This window comes from Cervus elaphus, chromosome 24, assembly GCF_910594005.1.
Source record: "Cervus elaphus chromosome 24, mCerEla1.1, whole genome shotgun sequence".
In the NCBI taxonomy this organism is placed as follows: Eukaryota; Metazoa; Chordata; class Mammalia; order Artiodactyla; family Cervidae; genus Cervus; species Cervus elaphus.
Genome location: NC_057838.1, coordinates 66,816,190 through 66,831,995, shown reverse-complemented (window position 1 = coordinate 66,831,995; position 15,806 = coordinate 66,816,190). Strand labels below are relative to the sequence as shown.

At 42.1% G+C, this 15,806-nt stretch overlaps 1 protein-coding gene and 1 long non-coding RNA gene across 11 annotated transcripts in view; one reads left to right on the top strand and one right to left on the bottom strand.

The window, feature by feature from the left end:
• TMCC1 (transmembrane and coiled-coil domain family 1) overlaps nt 1-12,228 on the bottom strand; it is a 152,260-nt gene extending 140,032 nt beyond the window's left edge. For 2 of the 10 annotated variants that reach the window (XM_043886973.1, XM_043886980.1), the window contains exons 1-4: nt 12,102-12,228; nt 11,383-11,478; nt 6,682-6,805; nt 1,684-1,932 (exon numbers count right to left, since the gene is read on the bottom strand). The gene's annotated coding sequence lies outside the window, so the exon portion shown is untranslated. Of the gene's footprint in view, nt 1-1,683; nt 1,936-6,681; nt 6,806-11,382; nt 11,479-12,101 lie in introns of all 10 variants that reach the window. The other 8 variants (XM_043886974.1, XM_043886981.1, XM_043886976.1 and 5 more) reach the window with 8 other exon arrangements.
• Nucleotides 12,229-12,434: 206 nt separating this feature from the next.
• LOC122683284 lies at nt 12,435-14,058 on the top strand. Its single transcript, XR_006337669.1, has 3 exons — nt 12,435-12,552; nt 13,311-13,451; nt 13,550-14,058. It is a non-coding gene; the product is annotated as an uncharacterized LOC122683284 (long non-coding RNA).
• Nucleotides 14,059-15,806: the final 1,748 nt, after the last annotated feature.

The window sequence follows — 15,806 nt, the reverse complement described above, 5'->3', positions numbered from 1 at the left end:
ACAAACGCTCATCAATGTTAGCCGCTTTTCACAGCCATTTCACACAACTACTTCAGATTACGGTGGCTGTCAAATGAAAAACAAACTATTTGGGGCCAGATCATTTAACAAGAACACCCGAAGTAATTCATGTGCACATCAAGGTTTGGAAAGTACTTCCATTTGTGTTCAGCTGCTAAGCACTTCCACAAGGCACCATAAAAGCCCACGCTTCCCAACCCCTGCCATTCCTCATACAAGTGTGCGTCTCAGGACCTTTGCACTTGCCATTTGCTATGCCTGGCATGCTCTTCTCCTATTTCTGCATTTCTCCGTCATCTCTTTCAAGACTTTACTCAAACGTCACCTTCTCTGTAAGGCTGTCTGTGATCGCTAATGAGGGGAGCCCTATTCCCCTTTCCCGCTTTTACTTTTCTCATCGGAACTGGTCACCATAGGTTAAAAACTGCATCTTTACTTATTTTGTTTCTTCTATTTCCCCATATATTATACAACATAAGCTCTATAAAAGCAGAGATTTTTGTCAGTTTTCTTCCCCAGTGCCTAGGATACAGTAAGCACTCAAAAAATATTTTAAATACATGAAATAAACAAATGAGGTCTCTCTTCAAAACTACCAAAAGATCTTGTAAAATGCTTCCTTATCACACAAATTGAAGTCTTCTCAGCATTACATTACATGGATCTCCTTTTTAAAATATAATGAGAACCTATTAGGTAATTAGGCACTATAAACACTAATGTTCAACCATAACTAAGCATGGGGATTTAAAAGTTGATTCATGACTGGGCTGTACCGTCAAAAAGTTTGTAGAAATAAAAACTGAGTCTCTGAGTGAAAATAAAACAGATGCCTACAGCTTTCCACAATACAGTAACAATCCTTTATATTGATAAAAACAGTCTTCCACACAAATTTTTTCACTTGATCCTCAACAATCCCATAAGTTTTGTGTAAAACAAATAATAAAAACACATTTTAAAGATAAGAAAACGAAAAAAATAATAATAATAAAGATAAGAAAAAGAACATGCTTTAACTCTCAAAGTATGGCGATAATAACGTCAAAACTAGGACTGAAGTCTCTCAATTTTTAGTTCAAAACTTTACAATATCACATTTCTTCTTGCAAATGATACTGAACCAGACTATAAAATCACATAGCCATATATTATGTTGGAGACGGTAAGCTTTCCCAAACTACCCAGTGCCTCTGCAAAATGGGGGCAAACCAAAATACTCAATTCATCAAAGTCATGATCTCAACTTGAGGTATAAGAATTCAAACTGCTTCTTCCTGTTACTTATAAGACTAACCCAGAGCCCAGTGACATTCACCAAGATGTAAGAAATGAGCTTGTTGTATTACACATCAAGAAAGTTATTACTAGGACTTCCCTGGTGGTCCAGTGATTGAGACTCTGCACTTCCAATGCTGGGGGCATGGGCTTGATCCCTGGTTGGGGAGCTAAGATTCCACATACCGTGTGGTGTGGCCCAAAAAGTAAAGGAGAGAAACTTACTGAGCTATGATGACTGCTACAGATAAAGGAAGAACAGGAGTGAGGAAGATGGAGCAAATAAATGAACGAGAACTGAATTCCACTGAGCAAAGAGGCAGTGTTATGACGTCATACTGCTCTAAGTGATGCAATTTTGCAATAGAAGAAAAAAAGACATACCTCCTCAAAATCCAAGCACAACAGCTTTCCTTCCTTTGCATAGATGAGGATGAACAGTTGTAATCCAGAATGTTCCCAAGTATTTATTTTTTTAAAAGACAAAGAAATAGAAAATCCATGTGAAAAGACATCCAATCTGGGAAGATGGAGACTGTCTTCTAAGCCTTATGATCAAGAGCAGCTGTTCGCCAACTGTCAGAATCTGAAGAAAGTGCTAACTGTCGGTGTGTCTTCTCAAGAGAGTAATACCTGCTGGAACAGAAGAGCAAGAAGAGAAAGAAATACTACTGAATGCAAGTGTCTGGCTAGCAAACAATTACCAGTTGTTAGTCTGCAAAATTTTTCAAGTTGATAAAATGTATATCAGAAGATCACATGGAGGTAAATACAAGTGACCTAGCCCATCCAGGCTGGGGTTATCAATAACAGCAGCAATCCAGCTCTCTGGTCCATAATAAATAAGCAATAAAGAAAATATAAAAATTTATTTCATGCTTTCTATCTGGAGTTATCAATAACAGCAGCAATCCAGCTCTCTGATCAATAACAAATAAGCAGTAAAGACAATATAAAAATCTGTTTCATGTTTTCTATTCAAGATGATGGTCATACCACACAACCAAACACAGGCAAATAATATTAGTCTACCAAAGACACCAAAACACTCTAGTACTTTATAAATACTGTAGAACTACCAATGCAGATGTCTATGTCAGCAGGAAATATAGAATAATCATGCAAAAAATACATATTTAGGTCTGGCAGGAAAGCAAAGTTGATGTGGAAGTGAAGCAATATTTCTGAAGTGTTTAAAAAAAAAAAAGACTGCCAACCCGGAATTCTATACCCAGAGAAAACAGCCTCAATAAATCAAGGCACATTAAAGATTTCTTCAGACAAAAATTCATGAAAGGATCCATCACCAGCAAATCTGAACTACAAGAAATGTTAAAAGAAGTCCTTCTTACAGAAGGAAAATGTGCCAGGTAGAAATCTAGAACTACACAGAAAAAAGAAGAACACTGGAAATGGTAAATAGAAAACACATCCAATTCACCCACTTATTAAAATAAAGAAAAAATACTAACAAGATACATATAACACACATATCTTCCAAAATAAAGAACCTTGATTAACAGAACTCATTTCCCATCACACATTCCTGTAAACTAGAGAGTCAATATTATCTTTTTTACAAAAAGAAGTCTCAAGGTACAAGCTATTTGTCCAGTAGTAATGAGTCTTTTACAGATGTGAAATTAAAATATTCTTGGCTCTAGTCCAGTGTTCTATACACAAACTCTTTTAAAGTGCCTGCCTAAAAAGAATTTCCTGGAATAAATTATGATTGCAGTTAATACATAATTTATCTATTTCCCATCATCTCCAGAGAACCCCAAAGTCACTTAGATGCTACAAAGACAGCAAAGAATGTTTCTCGCTTTCAAGAAGTCTGAAAAACAACATTAGCTTTTAAATAAATTGGTCAGGTTACTCCAAACTTTCTAGAAGAAGAAAACATTTGCCAAGTCTTCTTGAGGAAAATCAATTTGTCAAAGCAGTAATAGCAAAACAAAGCTTCAAGGCTGGGTGCTGGAATAGGAAAAAGAAAACGCTAATATTTAATGTCACTCTATCACAGTCCAAACCTCAGAGGGAATGTGGTTAGTAAGGATAAAACCTCTGTAAAATCACTGATGCCAAATAGATTACAGAATGGGAATCCTGCCTACTATCCCTCTAAATACAAAATGTTAAACACAATTCATACATTCACAGATTCCTCGAGACCACAGGCAGATCTTATAATAAAACTTCACAGTGAGTGAATCTCACTCCCTGAAAGACTAAATGGTACACAATATAATTCAGGAAATTCCTCTTAACAGAAATCGAAGGGAAAGCTACTACTGTCACCCTATCAGGACCAACTTTCTTTACTGAGCAAAGACAACAGAAAAATTAAGTGATTTCAGTATCAATGATGAATATCATGCCAAGAGAAAAGTATCATTCTTTTAGCACTTTACCACAAGTAAGCCATCAGGTAACCTGCCTCTTATTAAAGTAAAGTTTATCAAAAGAAATATATTGGTTATAAGCCCAAGAGATTTTAAAACATATGTTCAAACAAAAACTTACACATGAATGTTCATGGCAGCATGATTCATAATAGTCAAAAAGTGAAAACAACCACAAATGTCCATCACTGATGAATGATTCAACAAGATGTGGTATATTCATACAATGAATTATTACTCAGCTACAAGAAATACATGAAGTACTGAAACATGCTACAACATGGATCAATCTTAAAAACATTAAGTAAAAGAAGCCAGAAACAAAAGGCCATATATTATATGATTTCATTTAAATGAAATGTACAGAATAGGCAAATCCACAGGGACATAAATCAGACCAGTGATTGCCAGAGGATGAGGAAAGGAACTGCTTAATGGATACGAGGTTTCATTTTGCAGTGATGAAAATGTTCTGAAACTAGATAGGAGTGGTGCCAGTGGGTACACAACTTTGTGAATGTACTAAAAGTCTCTGAACCACACATTTTAAGTGGTGAAAATGATGAATTTTATGTTATGTGAATTTTACTCAATAGAAAAAAAGAAGTATGTTTCTAATTGTTAGTTATTTAGTACCTATACCACCTTACCTGCCTCCTGAGAAATCTGTATGCAGGTCAAGAAGCAACAGTTAGAACTGGACAGGGAACAACAGACTGGTTCCAAACTGGGAAATGTGTACATCAAAGCTGTATATTGTCACCCTGATTATTTAACTAATATGCAGAGTACATCATTTGAAATGCTGGGCTGGATGAAGCACAAGCTGGAATCAAGACTGCCGGGAGAAATATCAATAACCTCAGATATACAGATGACACCACCCTTATGTCAGAAAGTGAAAAAGAAATAAAGAGCCTCTTGATGAAAGTGAAAGACAAGAGTGAAAAAGTTGGCTTAAAACTCAACATTCAGAAAACAAAGATCATGGCATCTGGTCTCATCACTTCATGGCAAATAGATGGGAAAACTATGGAAACAGTGAGAAACTTTTATTTTCTTGGGTTCCAAAATCACTGCAGATGGTGACTGCAGCCACGAAATTAAAAGACGCTTGCTCCTTGAAAGAAAACCTATGACCAACCTAGACAGCATATTAAAAAGCAGAGACATTACTTTGCCAACAAAGGTCTGTCTAGTCAAGGCTATGGTTTTTCCAGTGGTCATGTATGGATGTGAGAGTTGGACTATAAGGAAAGTTGAGCACAGAAGAATTGATGCTTTTGAACTGCAGTGTTGGAGAAGACTCTTGAGAGTCCCTTGGACTGCAAGGAGATCCAACCAGCCCATCTCAAAGGTTAGTCCTGAATATTCATTGGAAGGACTGATGCTGAAGCTGAAGCTGAAATTCCAATACTCTGGCAACCTGATGGGAAGAACTGACTCATTGGAAAAGACCCTGATGGTGGGAAAGATTGAAGGCGGGAGGAGAAAGGGGTGACAGAAGATGAGATGGTTGCCTGGCAGGCTGCAGTCCATGGGGTTGCAAAGAGTCGGACCCGACTGAGTGACAAAACTGAACTGGGCTCCCACTACTTAACAAAATACTGTGTTCATAAAAATCTTCCTTAAAAATTCAATATACCGACATTCTAGAAAAGAACAGAGACAGTAAACAGATCAGTGATTGTCAGGGTCTGGTGAGGAGGAGAGTCAAATTAGGTGAGGCTAAAGTTTTTTAGAGCAGTGAAACTACTCTATATGACAGTGTAATGGTGAATAAAAGATATCAAATGTTTGTCAAAACCCATAGAATTTAAAAAAAAAATAAACAAACATTTAATGGCTTTCCATTCCTTTTATAGTGAAATTCAAATATTTTTCCATGGCCAATAGAGCACCGCATGATCAATCCTTTCTGTGTATCTCTCTCCTCCTGGTTTGCCATGGTCTCTTTTTTTTTTAACTAATTAATTTATTTTAATTGCAGGCTAATTACTTTACAATATTGTAGTGGTTTTTGCCATACATTGACATGAATCAACCATGGGTGTACATGTGTCCCCCATCCTGAACCCCCTCCCACCTCCCTCCCCTTCAGTTCAGTTCAGTTCAGTCGCTCAGTCGTGTCTGACTCTTTGCGACCCCATGAATCGCAGCACACCAGGCCTCCCTGTCCATCACCAACTCCCGGAGTCTCCTCAAACTCATGTCCATCGAGTCGGTGATGCCTAAAGCCCTAGAACTTTAAGGTCGTGTAAATTCACGTTGAGGTTAAGGACAAATAGTTACATACAGAAATATTTAAAGATATGTGTATATACACAGCTTAATATATACACTTATCTCCTTGCTCTCTCAGAGTGCGGAGAAGCAACAACACTCTGACAGCAACCAGCACACCCAGCACTCAGATCTTGGTTTCTAATACCATTTCCCCACAAAAGGAACTGCAGTGCCTTAGAAGAATGACCATACAACTGAGGCATTACATAAAAGACAAACCTGAAGCATTTTATATTGCCAGAAAGAAAGTATTCACACACATGCATAGCCAAGAGAGTATGTCAAAGGAAAGGGATACAGAAGTCAACTGAAAGAGCTACAAATGGCCAGAGCTGAACAATTTGAGCAATGAAATTTATATAGATACTCCACTTCAAAGGGGGTAGAGCATAACTGCACTTACTGAGTGCAGTAAGTGTGGGCTACGCCTAGTGAATCTCTTCCAGAGCATAGTACAGAAAGAGAGGAACAAAAGGGTAGCTTTACAGTGGAGAAAACAGACACTCGTACCAGTTAAGTGATCGAGGTTAGCAACATCACTGATAAAGTCACATCAGTAGTATGTACTCTTGACGTGCGATGAGAAGGGCGCTTTACCTCTGTGGTCTTCCTTCCAAAATTGTATTACAGTAATCTACTATTAGAAAATCATCAGACAAACGTCTGGTTGAAGGACAATCTATGAAAATACCTGATCAGTTATCTTCAAAATTGCCAAGGCCATTAAAAACAAGGGAAGTCTGACATATTGCCTCGATCAAGAGGGGCCAAGGAGACATGACTATTGAACGTAATGCGCCATCCTGACTGGGATCCTGGAAAACAAAAAAGGACATGAAGGAAAACACTGCAGAACTCCGAATAAAGTATAGACTTAGTAATAACGTACCGATACTCATTCATTAATTGTGGCAAACGTGACGCACTAATGCAATATGTTAATAATAGGGGAAACTGGGTGTGGGACAGTAACTCTCTACTATCTTCCCAATAATTCACTAAATCTAACACTGTTCTAAATAAAATGTTTACTTTTAAAGTTTTTATTTTTAGAAAGTTGTAAACATTTTACATGGTCTTGGCTCTCAAGAAGCTTGTCGTCTCATTGTGAGGTAAGATATATGCTCATGAAAGATGTATAAAATACTAAAGTAAGAAAATATTGAGAAATACAGATAAAAGTATCAATATTTAGGAATGCAGCTCTAGAATTATAAGGGAAGACTTCATCAAGGAGGTAAAACTTGAGTTTGCACCTTAAAACAGACTTCAGGGTCCAAAGCAAAAAAGAACAATGACCAGGGCACTTATAAGAACCAGAAAGGTGAATAAGGAAAAACTAAAAGAAATGAAGGGCTTCCCAAGCGGCTCAGTGGTAAAGAATTCACCTGCCAATGCAGGAGACACAGATTCGATCCCCCGGAGAAGGAAATGACAACCCACTCCAGTACTCTTGCCTGGAAAATCCCATGGACAGAAAAGCCTGGCAGGCTACAGTCCATGGGGTTGCAGAGTCAGACATGACCTAGCGACTAAACAACAACAAAAAGAAATGAGAGGATTTAGTCCTAAGGTCGCGTGGCAGAACTAATAGGGTTACATCATATGCCCATTTAACTTACAAGCTGACCTCTGGGAAAATGTGACCAACACTCAAGGACACAGGGAGTGACAGCTGCTCTACAGAGCCACAACAGGAAATGCCAGTTTGGAAAGACAGGAAGCAGGTGGCCAAGTTCTTCTCTACAACTTTTCAGAGAACAGTGTGCATGTGAGCCCAATCAAGCCAAAATTTAGATTCAAATCCTGCAAACCTTTATTGACCACTTCCATCTCATTTAATATGCACAATATATCTGTAAACATTTATTAATGTTTTGCATTTATCCATTTAAGAGGCTTAAATTTATACATTAAAAGGCATAATGCATAAATACAATAAAATTAGTCCTGCAACAAAGCAGGAACACAGTAAAATTCACTGTCTGATAAGGATGTGATAGCTCTTAAAAGGCAAAAAATTTTCTGAAGCTTGTTCCTTCCTTCAGTCAAGCTTAGTGGCTCCCAGTCTGAAAAAGGCTTAAGAATTAAACATGATTATATATGCACAAACATGCACACTATGCTTTTAAAATAATTTAAGGGATTTTCAAGTATAGTCTTCATCTTATGTAATGTTTGTCTCAAGCACTGACTTCAGAACCGAATCCTGGAGACGAGGTGCAGCCCCCACTGCAGGCTTCCTCCGTGGGCACAGGAAAGCAGCCTCAAGGAAAGGAGGCAGAGAGGCTGAGTCCCACCACAACATGAAGGGCATTCTGACAACAATCAGAGCAGTCGAAAAACGGTCCAGGCTACCTCACAGGAATGAACTTTCAGTCATCAAAGGAGTTCAAACAGAGGCTGAAAAATCACTGAGAACATCTGAGAAGAGAGCAATTGGGGAAGAAGCTAAGATCTCTTCCAGGTCTTCAATTCTATAATGTGGAGACTGTTAAAACCTGTCAGAAGCGCAAACTAGTTGAGAAGGACAAAATGAAAAAAAGACATCAAGGCAAGAATGACACAGTATGTGAAGTCAATACTGGGAACCACAGACGTGCATGTGTGCTCAATCATGTCCAGCTCTTTTCTGACCCCATGGATTGCAGCCTGCCAGGCTCCCCTGTCCATGGGATTTTTCCAGGCAAGAATGCTGGAGTGGGTTGCCATTTCCTACTCCAGGGGATATTCATGACCCAGGGATCGATCCTGTATCTCTTGCATCTCCTGCATTAGCAGGTGGATTCTTTACCACTGAGCCAAAAAGCCAGAAGCTCACTTCTACCTGCAAACGTTTGTCCTTGCTATTTCATCCGCCAAGGAAGCTCTTCCATCTCAATGACAGGCCACAACTCAAATATCTTGTCAATGATGCCTCCCCCACCAACACCGCCAGGCACTCACTTATCAGATCAGCTTGTTTTATATTCTTCATGGTTCACACTACTTAGCAGTCAGCAAACTTTTTCTATAAAATGCCAGGCCACAGACCGAATAAATCCAGCTTGTCCCATGTTTTTATACGACCTATGAACTAAGAATGGTTTTTACATTTTCAAAAGGTGAAGGGAAAAAAAAATCAAAAAGCAGAATTCAAATATTTTGTAATACGGGAAAACTGAATGAAATTAAAATTTCCGCGTCCAAAGTTTAATTAGAACATGGACACACTTGTTTCTGTACTGTACTGTCTGTGGCTGCTTTTGTACTTGAACAAAAGAGTTGAGTAGCTGCAACAGAGACAGCATGGCCTGTAAAGCCTAAAATATTTCGTTTCTGGTCCTTTCAGAAAGTTTATTAATCACTGATTTGTAGCATTACCTCTATTTGCTAATTTGCTATCCTCATTCCCACATACACAAAATCAAGTTCAATGAAAGCAGCCTTTCCCCCACACTGTAATCCAGGACCTACCTAGAAACAATCCTGGAACAAATTAAGGGCTCAATAAATACTTGAATAATAAATTAACGAGTGTGTGTGTATATGTGTGTTCAGTCACTCAGTCATAACCAACTCTTCCTGACCCCTTGGACTGTAGCTCACCACGCTCTTCCGTCCATGGGATTCTCCAGGCAAGAATACTGGAGTGAGTTGCCATTTCCTCCTCCAGGGGATCTCCTCGACCCAGGGATCAAACTGTCTCCTGTTTCTCCAGCATTGCAGATGGATTCTTTACCGCTGAGCCAGGGGGTCTTCCCAATAAATTAATAAGTGATCCATAAATGGCACTCTGAAGAGTTCAAACTTAAGCCTTCAGCCATTATAGTCATGTATGGATGTGAGGGTTGGACCATCAAGAAGACTGAACACCAAAGAATTGACACTTTGAAACTGTGGTGTTAGATAAGACTCTTGAGAGCCCGTTGAACAACAAGGAGATCAAACCAGTCAATCCTAAAGGAAATCAACCCTGAATATTCATTGGAAGGACTGATGCTGAAGCTGAAGCTCCAATACTCTGGCCACTTGATGCGAAGAGCCGACTCATTAGAAAAGACCCTAATGCTGGGAAAGACTGAAGGCAGGAGAAGAGGACAACAGAGGGTGAGATGGTTGGATGGCATTGTCAATTCGATGGACATGAGTTTGAGCAAGCTCTGGAAATTGGTGATGGACAGGGAAGCCAGGTGTGCTGCAGTCCATGGGGTCACAAAGAGTTGGACATGACTGAGCAACTGAAGAACAGCAACATATATGACAAGCATAAGAAAAGGGGAAATATTCTAGTAGAAATGAGCGAAGAGTTTAAAGTAATGGTAGTCATCAGTTACTGCAGGTCATTGGGTTTCTTCACCAAATTATACAGGGTTTTCTGTGCTCATAAAAGATTTTCTCATCTACTGTAAGGTGGCAGAACACTGTCAGCTGATTGTACTTCTGTTTACCTTAAGAGGCAAATACTCCTGAGAAATCTCATTTCCTATACATAGCACACAGCACCCACACCATGCCAAATCTTAATAAGTGCTCATAATTTTAATAGATCTAGATCACGTGCTAATGAATTTTTAATATCTGATTCCTCCCTATGCTGCTGATCAGCAATCTATTCTGCAAGCAGCTGAAAACTCCTCAGAAATGAAAAGGTTACCGCCCACAGACCAGAAGCAGCTTTTTAATCTTTCTATACTAGCCAGAGAGTGGGTGTGTGATTTCAAAAAAATACAAGCCAACTCTGTCGGTAGAGGACAAGGTATTGTCACATTAAAATCCCACCTATAAGCATCATTTGTTACATGACACTAGTAAAACTACCACCTACTCATTATCAGAGCCGCACTCCTCTAATCTACAAGTGGGGGGAAAAATGTTATCTACCTCCTGGAAGAATCTTGTCCTTAACATTTCCATAAGGTTCTTTCCTTCCAGGGTTTCCAACAATTTCTATAAACATGTACTTCAAAGACAAGGATCTGGTTTAAGCCATTAACTCCCAAATGCAAGATACATTTGATCAGAAGGCATAAACAAATCAAAGTTTTGCTTTGTTTTAAAGCAGCTACCTGTTTTTTTAATAATTTAGGAATTCAGACCTTTCACAGAGATGCCTGTGGCACAGGTACCTCTGATAAGTATGTCAGACTTACAGCAACCATTTTGGATTAGGACATGTGTGTGTTCGTCTTCCTTTCCTCTATGACAAGTGAGGATGAAAAGGCAGCCTGCAAAAGCATTGGCTAAGATCTTCCAAGACTAATGTGTAAGCTGTCGCCAAAGAAGAGAGGGGAAATTAACCAGCAACTCAAGTGGGGTGCTTCAAGAAGCTACTGCAGGTTCACCTGGGGGGATGTTCACGATCAGTGTTAGGGACGATTCAAGAGAACCCCTGGACAAACACTACACGCACCTTTGCTTAAGCTGAAAAAGCTGTGGAGTCTGTAACTTACAAACGGATCTCTGGTCCTTCACCGAAGGTACAATTCACTGAGCCCCTTTTCCTTTCCTAAAAGGGTTAATAAAAGACACCTTAGGGCCCAACCAACCCAGACTCCCATCCTACCGCTCACCACCTATTATTCTCCACGTTCCCAGAACTGCCGGCTCCCTCCTCCCTCCAAACGACAAGTTCGAAAATCAAAACAAAAGGTGCTAAAAACTGGTTTCAGGTGGCAATGACTGAGTCCTAGTGGCCAACTTCTGGGGACGCTAGGGCGACCGACGACGGTTCGTAGGACCCCCTCACAAACAGTCCTTCGGCCCTGGGCCCACCTCCTCACGCTCCTCTCGGTCCCCGCGGCCCTGGAGGGGGTGCGGGGAAGGGGGCGAGGCGAGGGGGTTGGGGAAGAAGAAACCTCCACGGTCAAAATGACAGCGGAACGCGCCGGGAGAGGAGAGAGGCCCGGCAGGATGCTGGGGGTCGAGCCCTAGGCCCCGGGGCTTCCGGCCCCGCTCGGGGGCGACCGAGGGTCCGAGCCGCGTCAGGCCGCGAGCCGGAGGCCCCGGGCCGCGTTGGCAGAGCCGCCCGGCCACGGTCACCACCTCACCCTTCTCCCCGCCCCGGGGCGGAGAGGCGGCAAGAGGGGGCCCCGGCCGCCTTCAGCGTCCGGGGCGGGAGCACGGACTTACCGGCGGGGAGGGGAGGAGCAGCCGGCGTCTCCTCCAGCGCCGTCGCTCGCGCTCAAGCGCCGGCTCCTGCCGCTGCGGCCGCCGCGCCCGATCCATCCCCCCCCACCCCGACCACCCCCCCCTCCCGGCCCTCCCCCCGCGCCGCCTCAGCCGCCGCCGCCTCAGCCACCGCCGCCTCAGCGGCCGCCTCAGCCCCCGCTACCGCCGCCAGAGTCCCAGCGCGGGAGCGCGAACCGGCGCTAGGAGGCGAGAGCGCGCGCGCGCGCGCCCCGCCGGCCGCCGCCACCCACAACCTCCGCCCCCGGCCGGCGGCGCACGCGCGAGGTGGCGGCGAGCGCGCGCACGCTGCAGGAGGGGGCGGGGACGGCCCCCGGAAGGCGTGGCCCCGCCCACCCACGCGGTCGCTGGGCAGCGGACTCCTGGGCTGCAGGTGGCCCGCGGGCTGATCCAGGTACGCTCTTCACCGCCACGGCTCCGGGAACCGAGTTCCTCCGACCTGGCCCGGCTTTCTGAGAGCGAAGGCTTGAGCGGATTTTTGGCAGTCGCTCCGGGTCCCTCACCTGTTAATGCCTACCTTCAGTCGAAGGCCTTCTTTCCTCCCCGGATCCAGCAGGGTTTCGGCTGCTGCTGGCAAAGGGGCATGTTGGTATTTCTCAGCCATCAACCTGTCCTTTTGTTATTCCGTGTTCCTAATTCACTTATTCCTTCATCACTTACACATTGAGGCTCCTTACGGGTGCTGGGCCTCATATGAGTTACTGGAAGTCCTACGCGGGAACAGAGAGTTTTGACGTTAGAACTGGTGGAGATGGCAAACGTTAAAGGGAGACTTACACAAAATTTAAATTTGTGCATAGTAAAAATGTCTTCTGAGAGGTGCGTGGTGTTAAGAGAGCCTGTGTTAGGGGAAGGAAGGACGGAGATGGATTCAGCCAATGATTTCCAGGTTGGAATCTGAAGGCTGACTTGGAAAGACTTAAGTTTATCTCCAAGGGACCAGAGCTTGGTGTGGCCGGAACGGGGCACTGAATGTGGAGTAGAGTGTGAGTTGGGGCAGGGGAACTTTACAGTTGGAGCAAGGTAGACTGGTGGAAGAGAGGAGCCCTTTTTTAGAGAGTAAAATGGACAGGACTTGATTGGATGAAGATTGAGGCCAAGGAGGTGACAAGTTTGACTCTTAGATTTAATTAATGCATTTGTATTTCTCAGGAAATGCATTTGTAGGTCTCAGGAACTCTGAAGGAGGCCCTTAAAAAAAGTAACTCAAAATGGATGATAAGCGTGAAAGCTGAAACTCTTAAGTACATTTCTAGAAGAAAACATTGAGAGAAAAATCTTCGTGATTTTGAGGTAGGCAAAAATTTCATAGAACACAAAAAGCATGAACCATAAGAGAAATTATTCATAGGTTGGACTTAACCAAAATTTTAACTTTTGTTCTTTGAAAGACACCATGAAGAAAATGAAAAGGCAAGCCATAAACGGGAAGGAGGAATTTCGAATACGATATATTTGACAAAAGACTTGAATCCAGAATACATAAAGAACTCTTACAAATGAATAAGATGAACAACCCGAACAAACAATGGGCAAGAGGTTTTACTAAACACTTCACCGAAGAAAATATAAAAATGGCCAATAAGCAACAAAGCGGTGCTCGGTATCTTTAATCATCCAGGGATCTTCACGCTAAAACCGCAATAAGATGCCTCTGCACTCTCATTACAGTAGCTGAAATTATAAAAACTGATGACCCAGTGACCACATTCCTACACATCTCCTTAACTATACTTAAGCTCCAAATAAAGATAATAACAAAGTCATACTTGCGCCTAACATGATACGACTCAGCTGCATACAACCAAAACACCACAACACTTTCCGCAAAAGAGGATGCAAACTTTCTGAGTGATACCCCCTTTCTGCTTTTGACATCCTGTAACTTAATGCTGTGATATAAATTTAAGTATATTATTACTGCATCTCCATTGTGTGTTGTTGCTGTTCAGTCGATAAGTCATGTCTGACTTTTAAGTAACCCCATGGACTGCAGCCCGCCAGTCTCCTCTGTCCCTGGGTTTTCCCAGGCAGGAATACTGAAATGTGTTGCCATGCCCTTCTCCAGGGGCTCTTCCCGACCCAAGGGTAGAACCTGTGCTCCTGCATTGGCAAGTGGATTCTTTGCCACTGAGCCACCAGATCATTACTATTCAAAATGTGTCCCTTGGACCAGCAACATTAGCATCACATAGGAGCTTGTTAAAAACGTAGGATCTCAGCTCTACTCCAGATCACCTTAGTCTAAGTCTTCATTTTAACATAACCTCCAAGCAATTTGTATGCATATCACAGTTTGAAAGGCACCAGGCTAGAAAACATATGTAATTTGGTGTCGGGAGCCACCGGGATGTGCCCAGACCATGACAAGGTCACGGGAGGAGAGAGGAACCTACAAGGCAGCTCTTCCCCTAGGAGTCGCTCCAGGGGCCCAGTATGTCCCCTTCCTCTTTCTATCTTACTGTTATTGGGTTTTCTATTAATTCTTGGGAATGTAACATATAGTGATCAGGCCTCCCTGGAAAAGTCCAAGCCTATTTAGAAAGATCCCCCAAGGCCGAGGCCTACTCTGCCTCCTGGGCATTGGGAACCTTATGACCAACCAGGAATGAAAGACCTGTTCAGGTTTGTGACAGACCATCCACCACGCAAGTGGCGTTATGCTTGGGAGGGCATCAGAAATGCTCATGATTGTTCCAGCCCAGGACACGACCATCGACATCGTACCAAGTCAAAAAGGAAAAGGCCACAGGCATAGATTGGCTGCTTGCTTAGAAGATTATAATGTTCTAGATTAGAAAAGAGTAGAGGCATTTAGATTCAGAAGTATATGTACGATAGGTTAATGTTCTTTGGTCAAGAGGGTTTCATTGTTGCTATTTCAGTGCTGCTATTTGTCCATTGTTTCTCTTTCTTTAAATAATATGGAATATTATGGGTATTTTTGTAGAATTGGAAAATATGTAGCGTAGGATTTCAATGGTATAGAAGATTTATATTAACCAGCCTCACTGCCATTATCTCACTATTAATAGAGGTGTTTTGCTGCTTCAGAGGTATTTTGCTGCTTCATAGTTAAAGACTGTAGACTAAGGTTTTGTGGTCTTAGACAAGGAAAAATATCAAGGTTTTCTCATGGTACTATTCTCAGAAATGTCAAACATGTTTTTCATAACCCTTCCCATGTATTGTTTTATTGTCCAAAGAATTCATACTATATCTGGAATCAGGGTCTTTTCCAATGAGTCAGCTCTTCACATGAGGGGGTCAAAGTATTGGAGCTTCAGCTTAAGCATCAGTCCTTCCGAGGAATATTCAAGGTTGATTTCCTTTAGGGTTGACTGGTTTGATCTCCTTGCAGTCCAAGGGACTCTCAAGAGTCTTCTCCAGCACCGTAGTTCAAAGTGCTCTGCCTTCTTTACGGTCCAACTCTCACACCCATACATGACTACTGGAAAAACCATAGCTTTGACTCTATGAACCTTTGTGGGCAAAGTGATGTCTATGCTTTTTAATACACTGTCTAGGTTTGTCATAGCTTTCCTTCCAAGAAGCAATCGTCTTTTAATTTCATGGCTGCAGTCACCATCCCCAGTGATTTTAGAGACCAAGGACAGGAAATCTGCATGGCTTCCACCTTTTCCCTTT